The sequence below is a fragment of the Tamandua tetradactyla genome, chromosome 7 (assembly GCF_023851605.1).
Source record: "Tamandua tetradactyla isolate mTamTet1 chromosome 7, mTamTet1.pri, whole genome shotgun sequence".
NCBI lineage: Eukaryota > Metazoa > Chordata > Mammalia > Pilosa > Myrmecophagidae > Tamandua > Tamandua tetradactyla.
The window spans coordinates 7,133,243-7,140,891 of NC_135333.1; the positions used below are offsets into that span (position 1 = coordinate 7,133,243).

At 36.5% G+C, this 7,649-nt stretch overlaps 1 pseudogene; it reads left to right on the plus strand.

The window, feature by feature from the left end:
• The first annotated feature begins 2,132 nt into the window (after window positions 1–2,132).
• On the plus strand, window positions 2,133–3,277 carry LOC143689470 (protein farnesyltransferase/geranylgeranyltransferase type-1 subunit alpha pseudogene; annotated as a pseudogene).
• The last annotated feature ends 4,372 nt before the right edge of the window (window positions 3,278–7,649 follow it).

Sequence of the window (7,649 nt, forward strand, 5' to 3'; positions counted from 1 at the left end):
GGCACCACTGTACTACCACTTTATATATTTTAGCTCATTCATTCTTCACCAAGCCCTGTGAAAGTTATAGATGAAGAAACCAATCATGGAAAGTTTAATGACATGGCAGTAAGTACGTAGCCAGGACTGCTGAGTCTACATTCTCAACCACTACACAATTGAGTGGGAGTTGATATACTTTAAGACCATTTTAAAATCCTTTTTAAGAGTTCTTATTTTATAGTTTCACATGTGGTTTGTTTCCAGGGTCATCTTAGTGTCATTCTTAGCTCTAGGAAGGTCAACTGCAGTTTGATGTGAGGAGTTTCCAAACAGGCTATTGAGGCACAGTCACATTTGGTTTACACATGTAGGACACTGTATTTTTAATAAACTTCAACTTAGTCATTATGGTATGGAATTCACAGATAATGGTTTCCCAAGATACAATAAACTAGCAAATATGCAATTTATAAAAGCAGAAATTTCCCTAAATGGTGACAAGTTGTGTAATGTTTATAGGAAGTTGGATTCTTTAGTAATGTATATTTAATCCTATGATAACAAACCCTGTGATATTCCCAGACAGAATCAGTTATTCATGGTCATATTTTGTTGTGAACTTGCAACAAATACTCCTTATCCCTTATCATTGATATGTTTACCACTGATCATAGCAGCAATAACAACAAATACCGATTCAGAAGGCAATAACCATTTAACTACCATGTGATTATGCATATCATAAAGTGTATAAGTACTTTAGACATCATGTTTAGTCCTCAGAACTCTGCAAGGTAAGTTTTATTACTCTCCATTTTGTAGATGAATACTCTAATATCACAGGAGCCAGTGGTCTTCATACTAGGGCATGTATATTCCCGTGGGTAGATGAAGACTTTGCATGAGGCCCATGGGCAGGGATCACCAGCCTCCATTTTGAACTCTGATCTGCCTAAGAAAGTGCCTGCAAATAGGGCATCAAGATGCTGGTTCTCTTTTCCCCACTTCCCATTTCACAATGTTCACTGTAACAAAACAAAACTTTCACCCATCCTGTATTTTAATATGTGCATTGCCCTGAAGTTTAAGAAAAATCCACTTTGCCAAATGATGGGGCAAGTTGAACTGATGTCTGCAAAGCCTCCTTCAACGAAATTTCCAATTACATTTTATATTTAACATTTATTTTTAAAATTATAAAGTTTAGCTGTAATTTTGATTGTGTACTGATAATTGTAACAATAAAAAGACCTGTAATTCAAGTCCTCATGGATCATTCTCAAGGATAGACCATATGCTGGGTCACAAAGTAAGCCTTCATAAATTAAAAAAGATTGAAATAATGCAAAACACTTTCTTGGATCATAATGGAATGAAGTTGGAAATCAATAACAGGCAGAAGGCCAGAAAATTCACAAATATATGGAGGCTAAACAACACACTCTTTAACAACCAGTGAGTCAAGGAAGAAATTACAAGAGAAATCAGTAAATATCTTGAGGTAAATGAAAATGAAAACACAACATATCAAAATTTATGAGATGAAGCAAAGGCAGTGCTGAGAAGGAAATTTATTGCCCTCGATGCTTATATTTTAAAAAAAGAAAAAGCAAAAATCAAGGAATTAACTGTTCATTTGGAAAACCTACAGAAAGAACAGCAAACTAACCCAAAGCAAAGAAAAGGAAAAGGAAAGAAATAACAAAGATTAGAGCAGAAATAAATTAAATTGAGAGCATGAAAACAATTGAGAAAATCAACAAAACCAGAAGTTGGTTCTTTGAGAAAATCAATAAAATCGATGGACCTTAGCTAGGTTGACAAAAAGAAAAAGACAGAGGATGCAAATAAATAAAATCAGAAATGGAAGAGGAGACATAACAATTGACCCTGCACAAATAAAGGAGGTAATGAGAGGATACTCTGAGCAACTATATGCTAATAAACCAGACAACATATATGAAATGGGCAACTTCTTAGAAAGGCATGATCAACCAACATTGACTCAAGAAGAAATAGACAACCTCAGCAAACCAATCACAAGTAAAGAGATTGAAACAGTCATCAAGAAGCTCCCAAAAAAGAAAAGTCCAGGAAGATGGCTTCACATGTAAATTCTACCAAGCGTTCAAGAAAGAATTAGTGGCGAGATGGTGGCCACTGAGGGGGTCCAGGAGGCTGTGCAGGGCAGCGAGCCTGGTCAGCTCAAGCAGCCACCACCCCAGCCGCACCCACCGCTGCCCCAGCAGCAGCAACTGGGAGAAGAGATGGAGGTTGAGGGCGGAGAAGTGGCAGCATCCCCTATAGAGGTTGGGTTTCTGAGCCTGGACTCGTCCACCTATGTCCTGTACAAGGACAGAGCAGAATGGGTTGATATAGATCCAGTACCACAAAACGATGGCCCCAATCCAGTGGTCCAAATCATTTATAGTGAAAAATTTAGAGATGTTTATGATTATTTCCGTGTTGTTCTGTAGTGTGATGAAAGAAGTGAATAAGCTTTTAAATTAACCCGAGATGCCACTGAGTTAAATGCAGTTAATTATACAGGGTGTCATTTTTTGGAGAGTTCTCTTAAAGTCCCTTCAAAAGGATCTACATGAGGAAATGATCTATATCACTGCAATAATTGAGGAACGGCCCAAAAAACTATCAAGTTTGGCATCATAGGTGAGTCTTAGTGGAATGGCTGGAAGATCTGTCTCAGGAGCTTGAGTTTATTGATGGTACTTTTAAACAGAATGCAAAGAATTACCATGCATGGCAGCATCAGCAATGGGTTATCCAGGAATTTAAACTTTGGGATAATGAGCTGCAATATGTAGACCAACTTCTCATAGAAGATGTGAGAAATAACTCTGTCTGGAACCAAAGATACTTTGTAATTTCTAACACCACCGGTTACAATAATTCTGCTGTATTGGAGAGAGAAGTCCAGTACACTCTGGAAATGATCAAACTAGTACCACATAATGAAAGTGTATGAAACTATTTGAAAGGCATTTTGCAGGATCGTGGCCTTTCCAAATACCCTAATCTGTTAAATCAATTACTTGATTTGCAAACAAGTCATAGTTCTCCCTACCTAATTGCCTTTCTTGTAGATATCTATGAAGACACTCTAGAAAACCAATGTGACAACCAGGAGGGCATTCTTAATAAAGCATTAGAGCTATGGGAAATCCTAGCAAAAAAAAAAAAGGGCACTATAAGAAATATTGGTTGATACATTGGAAGATCCCTTCAAAGCAAACACAGCACAGAAAGTGACCCACCAACAAATGCACAGCAATAACACCATCCAGAAAAACTTGATTGAATGCTTTTATTTTTTTAAGGGATTCTAATGTGGGAGTTTAAAATTAGAATGAGCACTCTCTTTGCTGTGCTGGCATTAAACACGCATTGCACAGGTACTGCTTTTTAACAAGAACTAAGTTCAGTGCTTATTGGGCTCTGCTGCTATTCAGATAAGCACTAAGGAATTTGATTCTTAAATGATCTACATTTTACTGTAAAGTAATTTTGTAGGGGGAAAGGAAAAGAAAATCTCATAATGGAAAATTTCTAATCTTTTGAACATTTAATCTAATCCATTAACATCAACTCCTCCATAATATGATATGAGTAAAGATTTGTGGCAGTAAAGATTGTAGGTAACTTGTACATAAGAAATATGAAGTAACAAATTTAGGTTCAGTAAGCAGGGAAAGCAGTTGTTACTTTAGAGCTTCTCTGCCACACTGACAGTATCTTGCTATCACTGTAACCAACTAATGCCAAAAGAATGGTTTTGTAATAAAATTGTAGTTGTATCTAAAAAAAGAAAGAAAGAAAGAATAAGTACCAATCTTGCACAAATTCTTTAAAAAAAAATTGAAGAGGATGGAAAGCAACCTAACTCATTCTATGAAGCCAACATCATCCTCATACCAAAGCCAGACAAAGACACTATGAGAAAAGAAAATTACAGACCAATCTCTCTAATGAACATAGGTGCAAAAATTCTCAGCAAAATACTTGCAAATCAAATCCAGCAGCCCATTAAAAGAATTATACACCATGACCAAGTGGGATTTATTCCAGGTATGCAAGGATGGTTTAACATAAGAAACCCAATTAATGTAATACACCATATCAACAAATCAAAGCAGAAAAACAACATGATCATCTTAATTGATGCAGAAAAGGCATTTGATAAAATTCAACATCCTTTCTTGATGAAAACACTTCAAACGATAGGAATAGAAGGGAACTTCTGCAACATGATGAAAACCCCACAGTTAATATCCTCCTCAATGGAGAAAGACTGAAAGATTTCCCCTTAAGATCAGAAACAAGACAAGGATGTCCACTGTCACCATTGTTATTCAGCATTGTGCTGGAAGTTCTAGCCAGAGAAATTAGACAATAAAAAGAAATAAAAGGCATCCAAATTGGAAAGGAAGAAGTAAAACTCCAATTGCTTGCAGATGATATGATACTACATGTCAACAATTCTGAAAAATCCACAGCAAAGCTACTAGAGTTAATAAATGAGTGCAGCAAAGTAGCAGAATACAAGATCAACACCCCAAAATCAGTAGTGTTTCTATACACTAGTAATGACCAAGTTGAGGAGGAAATCAAGAAAAAAATTCAATTAACAATAGCAACCAAAAGAATCAAATATTTAGGAATACATTTAACTAAGGATACAAAAGACCTATACAATGAAGACTATAAGAAATTGCTAAAAGAAATCATGGAAAACCTAAATAAATGGAAGGGTATACTACATTCATGGATTGGAAGACTAAATATAGTTAAGATGTAAATTCTACCCAAATTGATTTATAGATTCAATGCAATACCAATTAAAATCCCAACAACTCACTTTGCAGAAATAGAAAACCCAATAACCAAGTTTATTTGGAAGGGCAGGGTGCCCTGAATAGCTAAAAATATCTTGAGAAAGAAAAATGAAATTGGAAGTCTCACACTACCTGACTTTAAAGCATATTAAGAAGCTACAGGGGTCAAAACAGCATGGTACTGGCATAAAGATAGATATACTGACCAATGGAATTGAATAGAGTGTTCAGATATAGACCCTCTCATCAATGGACAATTGATCTTTGATAAGGTGGTCAATCCAACTCACCTGCTCCCAGCAGCCTCTTCAATAATGGTGCTTGGAGAACTAGATATCCATATGCAAAAGAATGAAAGTAGATCCATATCTCATGCCTTACACAAAAATTAACTCAAAATGGATCCAAGACCTAAACATAAGAGCTAAGACCATAAAACTTTTGGAAGAAAATGTAGGGAAATATAAGACTTGTAATAGGAGGTGGTTTCCTAGATCTTACACCCAAAGCATGAGCATTGAAGAAAGAAATAGATAAATGGGGACTCCTCAAATTAAACACTTTCGTGCATCAAAGAACTTTGTCAAGAAAGTAAAAAGGCAGCCTGTGCAATGAGAGACAATATTTGGAAACCACAAATCAGATAAGGGTTTAGCATCCGGAATATATAAAGAGATTCTTCAGCTCAACAACAAAAAGAAAAACAACCTAATTAAAAAATGCACAGAAGACATGGAACGGACACACTTTTCAGAAGAGGAAATACAAATGACTAAAAGGCATATGAAAATATGCTCAACTTTACTGGCTATTAATGAAATGCAAATCAAAACTACAATGAGATATAATCTGACACCCACTATAATGGCCATTATAAAAAAAAGAAGAAGAAAATGACAGAAATGACAGGAGCTGGAGAGCATGTGGAGAAAGAGGCACACTTAGCCACTGTTGGTGGGAATGTAAAGTGGTACAGCCACTCTGGAAGGCAGTTTGACAGTTTCTCAGGAAGCTAAGTATAGAGTTGCCATTTGATCTAGCAATACCATTGCTAGGTATCTAATCAGAAGACATAAGGGCAAGGCACAAACGGACATTTGCCTACCAAGATTTATAGCAGCATTATTTATAATTGCCAAGAGATGGAAAACAGCTCAAATGTCCTGAGTGGGTGAAAAGATGAATGGCTAAACAAGCTGCAGTATATACATACAATGGAATATTTATGCAGCTGTGAGACAGAATAAAGTCATAAAGCATGTAACAACATGGATGGACCTTGAAGACATTATGCTAAGTGAAATTAGCCAGAAACAAAAAGACAAATACTGTATAGTCTCACTTATATGAACTAACATTAATGAATGAACTTGGAGAATTTAAGTTAAGAACATTGGCTATCAGGAGATAGAAGCAGGATAGACACTGGGTAATTGGTGCTGAAGGAATACAGATTGTGCAACAGGACTGACTGCAAAAATTCAGAAATGGATAGCACAATACCAGCTGATTGTAGCACAATAATATAAGTACACTGAATGAAGCTGAATGTGAGCATGATAGAGGGAGAAGGGTTGGGGGCACATGTGAAACCAGAAGGAAAGATAGAGGATAAAGACTAACATGGTATAATTTAGGAATGCCTAGAGTGTACAGTGATGGTGATTAAATATACCAATTTAAAAATATTTTTGCATGAGGGAGAACAAATGAATGTCAGTATTGAAGGGTGTTGAAAATAGACAGTACATGGGAAAAAGTACAATCAATGTAAACTAGGTTCTATAGTGAACAGTAACATTGTAATTTTTTTCCACTGAATGTAACAGAGATATTATGCCAAAACTAAATGTCAGCAGGCAGGGGGATTGTGAAAGGAGTATGGATTCTGTGTGGAAGAAAAGGAAATGTCTTCAGATAGAGTATGGTGGCAAAGGCATAGCGATACAATTAGGCTGGATTGTACGATGTGTGGATAAAGCTGTTTAAAAATGAACAGAGAAAAACATGTGCTAGAGAATATGCAGAGAGAGAAATGTACCTATTCACTGTTGGTAGGGAAATGAGAGGTCTAGCCCCTTGGAGGACAGTGTGGTTTTTCCACAGGAGGCTAGGAGTGGGTTTGCCATATCATCCTGGAACTCCATTGCTCATTATATACCTGGAGATACTGAGTGTGGAGACATGAATGGACATTTGTACACTGGTGTTGCTGGCAGCAGTGTCCCTGATCCATAATGAATGGAAGTGCCCTAAGGGTACAATGACTGAGGAATGGAAAGGGGAACTATGGGGCATACATACAATGGACTACTGAATGGCCACAAGAAGGAATGAAATTGTGAAGCATGCAACTAGGTAAATGAACCTTAAGAGCTGTTTGTTGAATGAAATGTCAGGAGAAAAAAAGACAAATATCATGCTTCAGTCATATGGACTAACTATAATATAAAAATTAGGTGAACTAAAGCTGACAGCATGGGTTATTGGGTTGGGGCCTATTGTAAAGGGTCCTAGATTGTAAGCTCTTATAGCAGTCACATATATTCATGAAGTCTAACTGTTAATTTTAAATTCTCAGATACTAAGTTGTTTGTATATAACATGGTCTTTCCCAGAAACTTTGGGTATTTATGTGATACTTGAGACTCAGACTTAGAGCTCTGAAACTATGAAAGTGAGCAGTACCCTAGACAGGATCTGTTTAAAAAGTTGAAAAAGGGATCAGACTTCAACTAGAGATATGAGTGAAGCTGATATGGATAAGACTAAGGTATACCAGAAGACTGGGTAAAGGATGCTATCGTCCATACT